The sequence below is a fragment of the Carlito syrichta genome, unplaced genomic scaffold (genome assembly GCF_000164805.1).
Source record: "Carlito syrichta isolate Samal-C Ts95f unplaced genomic scaffold, Tarsius_syrichta-2.0.1 Scaffold315593, whole genome shotgun sequence".
In the NCBI taxonomy this organism is placed as follows: Eukaryota; Metazoa; Chordata; class Mammalia; order Primates; family Tarsiidae; genus Carlito; species Carlito syrichta.
In genome coordinates this window covers 2107666-2121723 of record NW_007259689.1, presented here as the reverse complement: position 1 = coordinate 2121723, position 14058 = coordinate 2107666, and the positions used below count along the sequence as shown (strand labels likewise).

General features: G+C 43.0%; 1 protein-coding gene across 1 annotated transcript in view; it reads right to left on the bottom strand.

Moving 5' to 3' along the window:
• Positions 1–10831, bottom strand: part of LOC103275636 (amyloid beta A4 precursor protein-binding family B member 2-like) — a 126665-nt gene extending 115834 nt beyond the window's left edge. Inside the window, exon 1 of the mRNA XM_021706451.1 lies at positions 10669–10831. The gene's annotated coding sequence lies outside the window, so the exon portion shown is untranslated. The remainder of the gene's footprint in view (positions 1–10668) is intronic.
• Positions 10832–14058: the final 3227 nt, after the last annotated feature.

Below are 14058 nucleotides of genomic sequence, written 5' to 3'. Positions count from 1 at the left end.
AAAAAAAAAATCAAACTCTAGTTGGGTGTGATGGCATGCACCAATAGTCCCAGCTACTGGAAAGGCTGAGACAGGTGGATCACCTGAGCCCAGGAGGTTGAAGCTGCGATAAGATATGATCGTGCCACCGCACTCCAGCCTGGGCGACAGAGTGAGACCCTGACTCAAAAAATAAAAATAAAAATAAAAGGAAAACAAGGAAATCTTATGAAATCAGGAAAAACACAGATTTTTTTAAATGGAACATCATTATTACATATTGCAATAGGGGTCGATAAGGGCTCTCACAAGGGGTTTATTCTCCAGACATTCTAAAGAAAAGAATTCATCTTCATATCTATTGTTACATTTCTGCATTCAAGCTGAGGTCCGTCACATCATAGAGAAGCAAATGCCACAGTTTCCAGACAAGTCCGTGAAGCGCTGAAAAGCTAAGCAGAGGCTGCTGTTAGAGGAGCTTAGGAGAGTCACCTCCTTTGACCTATGACCTTTGTCTAGGGGTTTTAATTAAGAGGAAAGCAGCATCTGGATAGAGAAGTCAGAAGCTATTTTAAAAGCCACACTGGCTTTATCTGTGCATCAGTCATTACTTCGAGTGCAAGCAGGCCGGGCTTTCTTAGCAAACAGCTTTCCTGATTAGCAATCACATTTTGGAGCCTTCCATGGCCACCTCCAGCCTTGCAGTCTGAAAAGCAAATACAGTCCAGTCCAAAGCTCCTTTTAAAGCAAACAAACTAAGCATGCAGGTACACCTTCAGACACACTTCAGCAAGATCAGATTCTTTGTCCTTCCAATCACGCTTGGTAAATATCCTCTGCCTTTCTCTTCCTCAATGCAATGTTGTAACTCATAAGTTTTCATGGGAACATTTGCTAGCTTCACACACACCTTCCCACTCTCCCCACAAAGAAGCACCTACTTTCTCTGCACAGAGGACAAGAAAAAGGACAAATGAACATTAGAAAAAGAACTTCAGTGCTTTTAAGAACATTTAGTAGGGTTTTTGCATGTCAGGGTTTCCTTTGCCTTCTCTATAGGTTGCACCAAAATGTCCACTTCAGTTATTTGATTTGTACCATTCCTTCAAATAAAGAAATTTGGTACCCCCCCCAAAAAATAAATAAAATAAATAAAATAAAATAAATAAAAAATTAAAAAATTAAAAACACTAAAATACAGTGGAGCAAAAGGTTGCATAATCATATTGCCCAGCCAGTCTCTGTGTGTTTTTTTGTTTTGTTTTGTTTTTTTGAGTTGGAGTCTCACTCTGTCACCCAGACTGGAGTGCAGTGGCCACTCCTGGTCACCGCAGCCTCGACCTGCTGGGCTCCGGCAATCCTTCAACCTCAGCCTTCCAAGTAGCCGGAATTACAGGCATGCACTAGCACGCCCGGCTGAATTTGTTTTGATTTATTATAGAGATAAGATCTCGCTGCCTAGGTGGGTCTCGAAACCGCGGGCTTAGGCAATCCACTCACCTCAGCCTCCCAAAGGCGCAGGATTTCAGGCTGAGCCACCGAGCCCAGCTTGTTTTGTTTTTTAAGGAAATAAAATAAAAGAACTTGGTTAGAAAATTCAAATGATACAGAAAAGGAAAAGTTTTCCAGTGTATTAACCATTGTAATCATTTTCAGGAAAAAATGTATATGCCAACATACATACCTTTTAAAAATAATTTCTATAAAAGGGAATGGTGATCACATGATTCTATATTTTCTCATTACACATGCACATACACACACACAGTGTGTGTGTGTGTGTATATATATATATCTCTCTTAAATCTTTCCAAGTAAGCACGCACACAGAGCTACTTTCATTCTTTACAAACATGCTACAGTATCTCTTGCATAAATATCTTGGCACGACTTTCAGTGAACATATTCATGAGAGTGCCGGTGATTTCAAGTTCTGAAATATACCACCAAACTGCTCTCGAACCGTGTCTATTTCAGAAGATAATTTAATCTGCAACAGTAGTCCCTTTGCTGCATGTGTTAGAAGCATCACAACTGAGCTGCTACGTCCCAAGCTGCGTCGCAAAACTGCTAGACAACCAAGGCCCAGCAGACCAAGTCAAGCCCTTCTACGCAAAGCACACTCCAAGAACCCACCCAGGAAGGTCTGTGGCAAAGCTGGAGGTGGTGGTCACATCTTTAGAATGGGTTCTGGGTAACTGCACCTTTGTGAGCGTCTACACTGTTGGTCTAAGAAACAGCCGCAACTGCAGGAAAAGACATCGGGGCGGGTAGACATCTGCCAGTTACTATAACTAAGAACGCTACCAGTTGGAAATAGGAGAAAAGCAAGTAATTGACCACAGTCTGAAACCATCAAGGAGGTCAATGCCTTGGTCCCACCCACTACAACGTTCTAGGGAGCTCACAGATAAGGATTGCAGAGGGGGAGACGGAGCCAGGAATGCTCAAGGCTCACCTTCTCCCTTCCTTCTCCAAGTAGCTGTTTGAGAGTATTTGACTCCTGCAGCAACCAAGTGCCTCTGGGTAACTCATAGCAAGTTGACAGTGAGGATGACTGGGTTCACATGGCTTGGCTATGAAACCTAAGATAAGCCTCGCAAGCATGCCCTACAATTTTACTTCTACCTCTGAGATGTGATGAGGTATTTTTCTCAGGGAAAAATGCTTGAAAATCTCCATCCATTAACTAGCTCCTATCTCCTACTAATTTATCAAAGATGGCAAAACAGGTGGGGCATGGTGGCTTGAATCTGTAATTCCAGCACTTTGGAAGGCAGAGGCGAGAAGATTGCTTGAGCCCAGGAGTTTGAGATCAGCCTGGACAACATAGCAAGACCTCGTCTCCATGAAAAATCGAAAAATTAGGTGGGCATGGTAGCACGCACCTGTAGTTCCAGCTACTTGGGAGGCTATGGCAGGAGGATCACTTAAGCCCAAGGGGGTCAAGGTTGTGGTGAACCATGATCATGCCACTGCACTCCAGTCTAGACAACAGAGTGAGACTCTTTAAAAAAAAAAAAAAAAAGTAACAAAATGCCACTTCTCCAGATTAACCTACATTCATATTTAACCACTGTTTCCTTGGAAATTCAAAAGCATTCATTCTATTCATACATTACTTGGGTCTCATTCTTTATAATAATAATAAAAAAATATAAAGAGACATACATATAGAGAGAGTTTATTATAGGCCGACTACTTTATAGGAAGTGCTTTCATTTATACATGTATATATAATGGAGTTTGAAGGGGAAAAAAAATCTAGACTCCAATTTAAATTAGTAGATTGGGTGTGTGGTTCACATTTGTAATCCCAGTACTTTGGGAGGCCGAGGCAGGAGGATTGCTTGAGGCCAGGAGTTCAAGACCAACCTGGACAACATAGCGAGACTTCATCTCTACAAAAAAATTAAAAAATGAGCCAGGGATAGTGGTGCATGCTTATAGTCCAAGCTACTTGGGAGGCTGAGGTAGGAGGATCACTTGAGGATAAAATGAAGTCCTCTCCCCTCCCCCAGCCCCTATCAGAAGCTGAGAAAGTGACAAGCTCAATAAATGTTAGTTCTCCCTGGAAGGGCTTGTATCTTGGCTGTCTCCCCCAGAGATAGTTCATTCTATTCCCTCCAGAAACCACCGCCTGGCCTTCCTGCATCTGCCATACGGGATACTGCTAACAAGTTCTCTTGGAAAGTAACTGAGCTGCAATGAAGGACAACTAAGGCGACATCCCTGTTACCCACATGTTAACGCCTACCCAAGACCAGCAGTCATCTTCAGCCTATTTCAGAATCATCAAGCACCTAACATGATGGTTGGAACTCTAGACTTTTCATTTCTCCAGTAAGTCTATGGTAAAGTCACTAATTAATGTCTTACCTTCCCAGGCACTGTGAAACTTTAATGAAACCCCATAAAAGAGCCACAGCAGCAAAAAACTATCTGTAACCTTCAGTGTCCTAAAAATATCTCCTTTATAAAAACCAAACACAGAACAGTTACTATGACTCTAAAATCTGTTCTTAAAAGGGCTTCGGCTGCATAATGATAACAGTAAAAAACTATTTTTTATAAAAATTCTTAAAAGGATATATGCTGGGCACAGTGGCTCATGCCTGTAATCCCAGCTCTTTTGAGAGGCTGAGGTGGGAAAATCGCTTGAAGAGTTTGAAACCAGTCTGGACGACATATTGAGATCCCATCTCTCCCCTCAAACCAGGTACACTTAGCAACCTGCACAGAACAATTTTCTAATGCAAGCTAGACTGATGCTGATACTCATTAATTACTCATAAATCACTAGCTTGGATGCTGTCTCTATAAAAAAACTAAGAGACTATTTTTGTTTGTGAATGAAGCTGAGGATCAATACTGTTCTGAGCCAATAATCAATTTGGAAATTTCAGAAATTTTGACTAATCATCATGCCATGAATATAGATCTTATTTGGACACTATAATCAAATTAAATGTTTTATCCATCACAGATCAGTATGAAACTGAAAAAGTACTGCTCGTTCTTATATCAATAATTACATGAAAATAAATAATGTCACTCACATACGGTATCTTTGAAAGCTTTTAAAGGAAACCTGAATGTCACAGATTATCTAACATAAAAAAGATAAAGACAAGCAAAGTCTCAAAAGATGTAATATCCCAAATTCTATTAATGCGTTTATCATAAACATCCACATGACAGATTTACACAAAAATGGGGTTTCTACTAGGGAGAGAAAGTTCCAGACACTCTCTCTATTCTTGTGTTGACTTGATGAATGTGACTAAGATGATCTGATTCTGCTTCACCCAAACAATGATAAATAGGCCAGAGCCTTCACAAAGGCAATTGCCCTGCAATCTCGACTTCAGTGGCTCAATTGCTCTGAAGCCCTGCCTTCAGACAGCAAAGGCTCTTGTCCAAGTCAACCATGGCTAAGAGGCCACCATCCCCCAGCCACATGTTGATTTGGCTCCCAAAGGACAACAAAACCAACAACCCTGCACACCCCTAGAGCATTCTACCACATCCCTCATAGAGCCATTCTGCAAATAGGTCACCAAGATGTTTAAAGGGCACCAGAGAGAAAGAAAACAAGATCTAAAGGAGTGACTGGCTTGAAAGATGGTAACATCCATTCCCAGTTTCTCACAGCTGTCAACAAATGGTTGTTTCTTTTAAATGAACAATAAAAAAGAATAGCTGCACATTGCTCTGTGGATGCGTTTTTTAATAGAGTGACATTATCAGCCAAAGGAGTGCCCCAGAAAGTAAAAGACGAGGTAACAAAATGTCAGTTGCCATCAAGCTGGCCTACCCAGGTTGAAATGAGAAGATGACAAAGAAAGCAGGAAGCAGATACACCTGAGATCTGAGCCCTCCGAGAACCGGGAGGCATGGCTTGACCTACTAATGGAACTGCAGAAAACAGGCTCCACATGGAGTGTGATTTTAATCCCTGATTAAAGCCCAGGAACAGGAGCTACACACCAGACAAGTGAAATGTCGCTGTAGTTCACTAAGACACAGTTTAGATATTTTTTCACATTAAAGTCATGTTCCAAACAAAATTTTAACTTTATTACAAAACAAAATAAGAGAAAATGGTCCACTAGAATTCAAACATCACAATAAAGCAATGACTTTTTAAAAACTCCTCTCAATTTTTTTTTTTTAAGTTGGAGTCTCACTCTGTCACCCAGGCTGGAGAGCAGTGGCACACTCACAGCCAATGCAGTGTTAACCCACTGGGCACCAGTGATCCTTCCACTACAGTCTTCCAAGTAGCCAGAACTATAGATGCACACTACCACGCCCAGCTAATTTTTTTATTTATTGTAGAGACGAGGTCTTGTCAAGTTGCCCGGGCTGGTCTTGAACCCATGGGCTCAGGTAATCCACTCACCTTGGCCTCCCATAGCGCTGGGATTACAGGCTGAGCCAAGCCTGGCCTCCTTCTCAATTTTTATGCGTTCATAATTTTTACGCAGTTGTAACTAAAGGAGATACATAAATCTGCAACCTTCATTTTTCTAATATAATTATTCTAATGTCTTCACAGTAGTCTACTGAAAACCATACTAACACAAAGACAAAAATAGAATAATAAGGACAAAAACACAGCTAGCATTTTAGTTGTACTATGAAAAATGCCCAATTTTCATCAAACATACAGAAGCACACTATGTATCAAACTCGAGCAAGGCATTTTAATTCACAGGTTTTCTGCTTGATAAAATAGTAATTTTTTGAAATTTATATTTTTCTGTATGAGACTCAATCCATAGCACCACTAATGAAATTTTTTGAAAACATATACCAGATTTGTAAATTCTTCATTCAGTAGTTACTGGCAATGATTAAGACAGAAGTAATGAAATGTTTAATCCGTCTTACTCGAATGGGAGTGGACATAAAAATGCTCACCATCTTTAAGGAAAACAAAACATCGCTTGAATTTAAAGTGATACAGATAATAATCTGGAAGATGCATCTAGACCGATTCTACATTGTCATCCTCCATTTCAGGTTTCCATAATTACCCCAAAGAGAAACCACTCAAGGCCAGCACTTTCAATAGAGTGACTCATAAAGAAGGGAGAGGAGTCTTGCTTTTCATGGAGACATACTGCAGCCGAAGCCCATTTCTTTTCATAGAAACAATGCATTGCCCAGACCTTATTACAGTGTGGGACTAGTATAAGGCTAGGCATGTAAGTCCAAGGAACAGAACTAAGAGTCCAGAAATAAGCCCTTACATCCATAGTCACTTGATTTTCCACAAAGGTACCAAGAAAAGTCAATGAGTAGAGATTATTCTTTTCAGGCCAGGTGTGGTGGCTCAAGCCTATAATCCCAGCACTTTGGGGGCCGAGGTGAGGGGATTGCCTGAGCCCATGGGTTCAAGAACAGCCTGGGCAACTTGGTGAGATCTCATCTCTACATTAAATCACAAAATTAGCTGGGCATGGTAGCACACACCTGTAGTTCCAGCTATTTGGAAGGCTGAAGTGGAAGGATCGCTGGAGCCCAGCAGGTTGACACTGGGGTGGTCGTGAGCATGCCACTGCACACCAGCCTGGGCAATGGAGTGAGACTCCAACTCAAAAAAGCAAAACAAACAAACAAACAAACAAAAGATTCGTCTTTTTTCAGCAAATGGTGCCAGGATCCAAATGCAAAAAATGAAATAAAGTGAATGTTGATCCAAACCTCACACCATACATAAAAATTAACCAAAATGGATTAAGACCAAAATGTAAGGGACAAAGCAGCAAAAGTTCTAGAAAGAAACAGAGGAGAAAATCTTCATGAGCTTTGATTAGCCAAAGAGTTTTTAGAAACATCAAAATCATGAGCTTTGAAAGGAAAAAATAACTGATAAATTGAACTTTGTTATAATTAGAAACTTTTAAGCTTCAAAGGACATCATTAAGAAAAAAAGTGTACACTTACACATATATGCACACTTTTCCATATTAGTGCAATTTATCATTAATTAAAATTTACATTAGTTCACTGTTGCAGGGGAAGGCACCATTAAGAAAGTGAGGTCAAGCCGGGCTCGGTGGCTCAACCTGTCATCCCGCGCCTTTGGGAGGCTGAGGTGAGTGGATTGCCTGAGCCCGCGGGTTCCAGATCCACCTGGGCAGGTGAGCCCTCATCTCTACAATAAACCAAAAAATTAACCGGGCATGGTAGCGCGCACCTGTAGTTCCAGTTACGTGGAAGGCTGAGGCGGAAGGATCACCGGAGCCCAGCAGGTCGAGGCTGTGGTGGCCGGAGCGGCCACTGCACTCCAGTCTGGGCAAGAGTGAGACTCCAACCCAAAAATAAAAATAACAATAAAAAGAGGAAATAAATCCTTAAAAATTCATGGAAATTCATTGAATTCTTCTTAGAACAGAAAGCCAGCTGAGGCTTTTGTGAGAATAGCAGCTGTCACCCTGTGGTGTTAAGATAAACTCCAGGCAGCTTTCTGATAACTTCTCATTTGGCTGTTCCCTAAACAATTGCATTTACAGTAAATAACAAGATTCTACGACTAGCAAAACTCTGAAATTATCTTCCCTACCTCAATTTACTTTAAGACAGACTCTGAAAAGACTTCCCTTCCTTTAGACTCAAAAAGCAAAGTAATCGAATTAAATGTACTTTTAAAAAATGGTCCTAAAGACTAAATCCTATTTCTCTTGGGTTAATAATAGCCCTCTCTGGCCAGGCATGGTGGGTCACACCTATAATCCTAATACACCGGAGGCTATAACAGGAGGACTGCTTGAGCCCAGGAGTTCAAGACTAGCTTGGGCAACACAACACAGTGAGATCTTATCTCGACAAAAAAACTCAAAAAAATTAGCCAGGCGTGGTGGCATGACCTGTAGTTCTAGCTACTCAGGAGGTTGAGGCTGGAGGATCACCTGAGCCCAAGAGGCCAAAGTTGCAGTAAGCCGTGATGGTGCCACTGCACTCCAGCCTGGGCAACAGAGTGAGATCCTGACTTGGAAAAAATTAGCCCTCTCTGCTAGTCTCTCCATCACCCAGTGGAATTTACAATTCCATCTCTGCGCCCACTGAACTCTGTTCTCGCCTCTAATGATATTTTCACACTGCATATCAGCTACTTGGATCCCCACCTGGCCTACCCTACACCACGTGACCGCAGGACAGGGTTGACACCACAGTCATTCTACACCAAGACCTCACACCTCAAAGGCATTGCAGTTAGGATGCTTTGGATGTAACTGACAGACACTAACTCAGAGAACTAGCCAATCAGTCAGGGAAGTGAAATAGGAGGGGCCCGTTCAGGCACTGCCGAGTGAGAGCCAGATGCATGTCTCTTTGTGTATGTATCTGTGTGTATATCTGTGTGACAGTGTGTGTGCATGTGTGTGTATATATGTGTGTCTGTGGGCATTTGTGTGTGTGTACATTTGTGTATAGGTATGTATGTGCGTGTGTATATATTTGTGTCTATTTGTATGTGTGCGTACATTTGTGTGTCTGTTTGTATTTGTGTGTGTACGTGTATACCTGTGTGTATATTTGTGTGTGCATGTGTGTACATCTGTGTATCTGCATGTGTATTTGTGTGTGTGCATGTATGTGTATATTTGTGTGTGTCTGTATTTGTGTGTATGTGTGTACACTTGTGTGTCTGTGTGTATTTTGTGTGTGTGCATATGTATGTGTACATTTGTGTATGTGTATTTGTGTGTGTAAGTTTGTGTGTGCGTCCATCCCTCCCAACTCCTTCCCTCCGTCTCCCTGCTTTGACTCCTCTGTGTTGACGTCACTCTCTTCAGGTTATCCCTAGCAGGCATCAGGAATGGCCATGAGCAGCTCCAGCCACAAGCTCACAAAAAGAAAAACCTCTTTTCATTAAGTGCAAAGACAGCACCAGGGCCCCTCCATGACCTGAGCCTGGGGATCCCGACTGGCTAGGCTTCTGTCGCATGCCTGAAACTGAGTCAGTAGGGTCACCTCCTCTAACTACACAGGTGAAAGTGAGGCTAGGGCCACTGCCCAGAGGAAGTCTGGGTGATTGTTTTTATATTTTTTTTTTTATGAGTTGGGGTTTCATTCTGTTGCCCGGGCTGGAGTGCAGTAGCATACTCACAGCCACTGCAGCCTCGACATCCTGGACTCAAGCGATCATTCTGCCTCAGCCTCCCAAGCAGCACATACCACCACACTCAGGTAATTATTTTATTTTTTATAGAAATGAGATCTCACTATGTTGCCTAGGCTGGTCTTGAACTCCCGGACTCAAGCAGCCCTCCCATCTCAGCCTCCAAAAGTGCTGGGATTATAGGTACAAGCCACCACGCCCAGCCTGGGTAACTTCTTAAAGGATGCCGGGTGGGCAAATCAACAGACATTCACTACTTCATGGATTCTCTAAGACTGGTAACATACATCTTCCCAGTGAGTATTTATCAACTGTTTATGTACAAAAATTTGGGGTACCCATTGAATATCCAACAGAAATTGTTTGCAGTGTCTGTATATGTTCTCAAAACGAATCCCTTTCCATTTTCCTGCCACATGTCGGGATACCTAGGCTGCTTCGTCCTCTTGGTCCACAGTGAGGCTATTCTGCATCGGTTTAGACACTTGTTTTGTTCCGGACCCTGTCCTATATGAGTAACTCAGTGCCCAGTGAACACACTGCCAGAAATGAATGTGTGGGTAGCTTTGGTTGGGAGAAGATGAAGGTATGTATAATCTTGCCAGGGAAACCAAGGGCTCACAGACAGGGTGACCCCAAAAGAAGAGGCAGGTCTCAAGGCCCGCCCTCCATAGTGTGAAAACACAAATGAGTGCAGGTCTCGGAGAGTTCCAGTACAACTCCATAAGGTTAGACACGGCTTTTCTCCAAAACAAAGCCAACATCAAGGAGGCCAACAGGGACGACCTCCGATTATGGCTTCTGGTTTTTGTGCGGAAGGTCCTCCTCTCTTTTCAGAAAGAGGAAAGGAAGGAAGATGAGGGCAGGAGGGGACAGGGCAGAGGGACAGAAAGACAGCAGTCTACTCTACACACAGGACTGTCAGGGTACCTCTGCCGTGCACACAATGCTGGGACTCTTGCGGATAACTAGGAATAAGCATTTGGGGTTGTCCATAAAATACACCTCTCCCTGATTGGCCCAATCCCCTCGACCCAGCCTCTCTGATCTTGCACCAACCTGATTGTGCTTCAGTGATCGTTGGTCTTGGCTTTTCACAGCAGCTTTCTTTTCTGGATTTTCCATCCAGCAAATGTTTCTGATCCACGGCTGAGCACATCTGACCACAGCATGCTTGGCTACAGACGGCAACGGCTCACCCACAGTGACGCCAACCTGGAGGGGAGAAGGCCAGAGGCCATTAGAAGGATCAGCATCCCTAACCTCCCTTGCTCCCCCCCTCCAAGGGACATATTTGGGAGGGTAACCTCCAACATCTTCCAAATGTTTAAAATCACCAGTGAGCAGTGGCAGCAGTATATACATACCCTAAAGACAAGTTGGGGTTGTTCTGGGGGGAGAATTGAAGCATTTAATCATTATTGAGAAGGTCTGACCTAATGATTATGCTCTGTTTGTAGAAAATTTAAAAGCCAGATGTTTTAATTAACCACAGAAAGCACAAACTACAACGAAAATTTCATGAACAAGCTGATCTGCCCCGTGGAAAACCACAGGAATGTTCTGGCCAGGCTCAGTCTGAATTCTTGGGACACAGAGGCCTGGAATCATTCCCCTTAGGAACTCAGACAGAAAATTAACTTGCTCAATATGTTTAAAAAAGTAAAGTGAAACCCAGATTTGATCTCAGTCAAATAGAAAACATTTCAGGACTTCAAAGGACACCACCAAAAAACACAGAAGTAGGGATCCTTTCAAAATTCTCAAATGGTTGAGGATTTAGGATGAATTCATGATGCAGTGTGAAGGGTGTAAGAGAAAATTGTATAGGCGAAACAGTGCAAAGGTGGAAGTAAATAATCTTTCATTTCCTAATTGAGAAAATTATATAGAAACCAATATTCAATAAGCAAATCATCAATGTTGCCAAATGTGTAATATATCTGGGCAAAATAAATCCCTTACCTAGCCTACTGCCAAACAGGGGGTCTATCCCACAGAGGCTGCCTTGCTTCCACTGGAAGAATCAGGGCGTCTAGAAAAGCAGTCTAGCCGGGTTTGGTGGCTCAGCCTGTAATCCTGCACCTTTGGGAGGCTGAGGTGAGTGGATTGCCTGAGCCCGCGGGTTCGAGACCCGCCTGGGCAGCGAGACCTCATCTCTACAATAAATCAAAAAGTCAGCCGGGCGTGGTAGCGTGCGCCTGTAGTTCGGCTACTCGGAAGGCTGAGGCGGAAGGATCGCCGGAGCCCAGCAGGTCGAGGCTGCGGTGGCCGGGAGCGGCCACTGCACTCCAGTCTGGGCGACCGAGTGAGACTCCAACTCAAAAAAAAAAAAAAAAAGAAAAGAAAAGCAGAGTCTGAGTAACCTATGCTCACGAGTGGTGTCGCCAGCAACAGAAAACTCAGCCAGGGAATCTTACAAAAGCAATTAGTAAGCACTGAGAGTTAATAGATTAAGAAGTCTCCGCTGGTTAACGACAGCCATCATTATGACAACACCTCTACGTGCCCAATGTTGAAAACCTATTCAGATGGGGACAGGACAGATGTCATTTTTTGATCCTGGATGCACAATTTTATTTCTGTAAGACAAAACAGTCCCTGCCACACATGTGCCAAGCATAATATGACTTTCATATCTACCTTCATCTGAAACCTCGGTCTGAAAAATCACCTCAACAGGAAGACAGCAGGAAAAAAGTCTGAGCTTAAGTTCAACATGTGTGCTATGATCCTGGTCCTGTATGGAATAGAAAATTGCCCAAGTGTGAACAACAGCATTTCTGGGCTCTGGGATTAGAAGATATTCATATTTCCTTTTAGGTATTTTCCAAGTTTTCTACAATTAATATGTATTGCTAGGAGAATTAGAATTATTTTTTAAATAAAGTTTTTTTTAAGACTATGGGAACACAAATCAGAAATGGGACATGTATGCTGTATTAGCCTGATCTGTGGATTGCCTCTTATCTGAACAATAAGAGCTAATAAATTACAAAATGTTTGTCTGAACACAGTAGTTCTTAATTTAGAAGTTCAAAGCCTCCGTGTCCAGTAACACTTCTGGGGATGAACAAAAGCAGTCTCCTAGAAATAATCAAATGCTTATTTTTTTATTCTGCAAACTTGCCACAGAGAGATCACAGTTACGTCTCTCACTCAACTATGGCATGCAAACATCTCTGTCATTGGCCAAGCCATACCACTATCACCTAATTAAAGGAGAGCCTCCTACCGTTACTTAATGGCTTCACAGGAGCAGGGCCCTTAGCGACCCTGGCCACACTCCATCTCTGATGCTCTTAGCATTCCCCCAAACCCAAAACACAATAGTGGATTCAGGACCTGGCCACTCATCGCTCCAAGAAGCCCATGTCCAGAGAGGCCAAATGTCCTTCCCTCAGCTACACAGCCAGCGAGCCAGGGATGAAAGTCCAGATCATCTGCCCCCACTCTGGCCCGATGCTCCTTCTGCCACTGTGACATTTCAGCATGCATTCTTGAAAATAAGTTCTACAAATCACATGCAGGTCTTAAACACCTATCAGCAAAACCAGATGAACAAGATGGAGAGAAAAAAAAGTGAAGACTCAACCCTAGGCCAAAACAGACCCAGCTCTGCCCAGAACATGTTTGACGGAAGAAACAATGGCCGCACTGTGCCAGGGCAGCAGGTGTCCTGAACAGCAACTGCCTCTCACCCCGAAAGCTTTCTGGACCTAAACCTGGCCCTGTTGATAACAGCACAGACTCACTGCTCAAAGCAGGACAAAAGGCTTTCAACAACAGAAAACTATATTCACCAGAGAGAGAGAGAGAGGAAAAATACATTAGAAACAAATGACTTAGGGCATCAAGTCCAGGCCTCTTCCAAAATGATCCGGGTCTTAAGTGAAAGACATCAGTGGTTACAAAAATTAAGAAAATACGTCACTAAGAACTAAAATAAAATCATCCCAACCGGGCGCAGTAGCTCTTGCCTATAATTCAGCCCTTTAGAAGGCCAAGGTGGGAGAATCGTTTGAGCCTAGGAGTTCAACACCAGCCTGGGCAACACAGCGAGACCTCCTCTCTATAAAAAAGTAAAATAAATTAGCCAGGCATGGTGGCATGCACCTGTAGTCCCAGCTACTTGAGAGGCTGGTGCAGGAGGATCACTTGAGCCCAAGAGTTGGAGGCTGCAGTGAGCCATAATTATGCCACTGCACTTCAGCCTGGTGTCAGTGAGACTCCAACTCACAATAACAATAATAATCATCATCCCAATGATTCATATGTTTTTATCTTATACACCTTACAGAAGGAGCAGATTTGTTCTCTCTTCTACAAAGTATTTCCCTGAGATACTGCTCACCTCCACATCTTCCTTGGCATCTACCCAGTGTCCACACCATACCAATCAGAAAGCCAAGTGTCTCACTGACAGCAGCCCAAAAAGCAAGGGG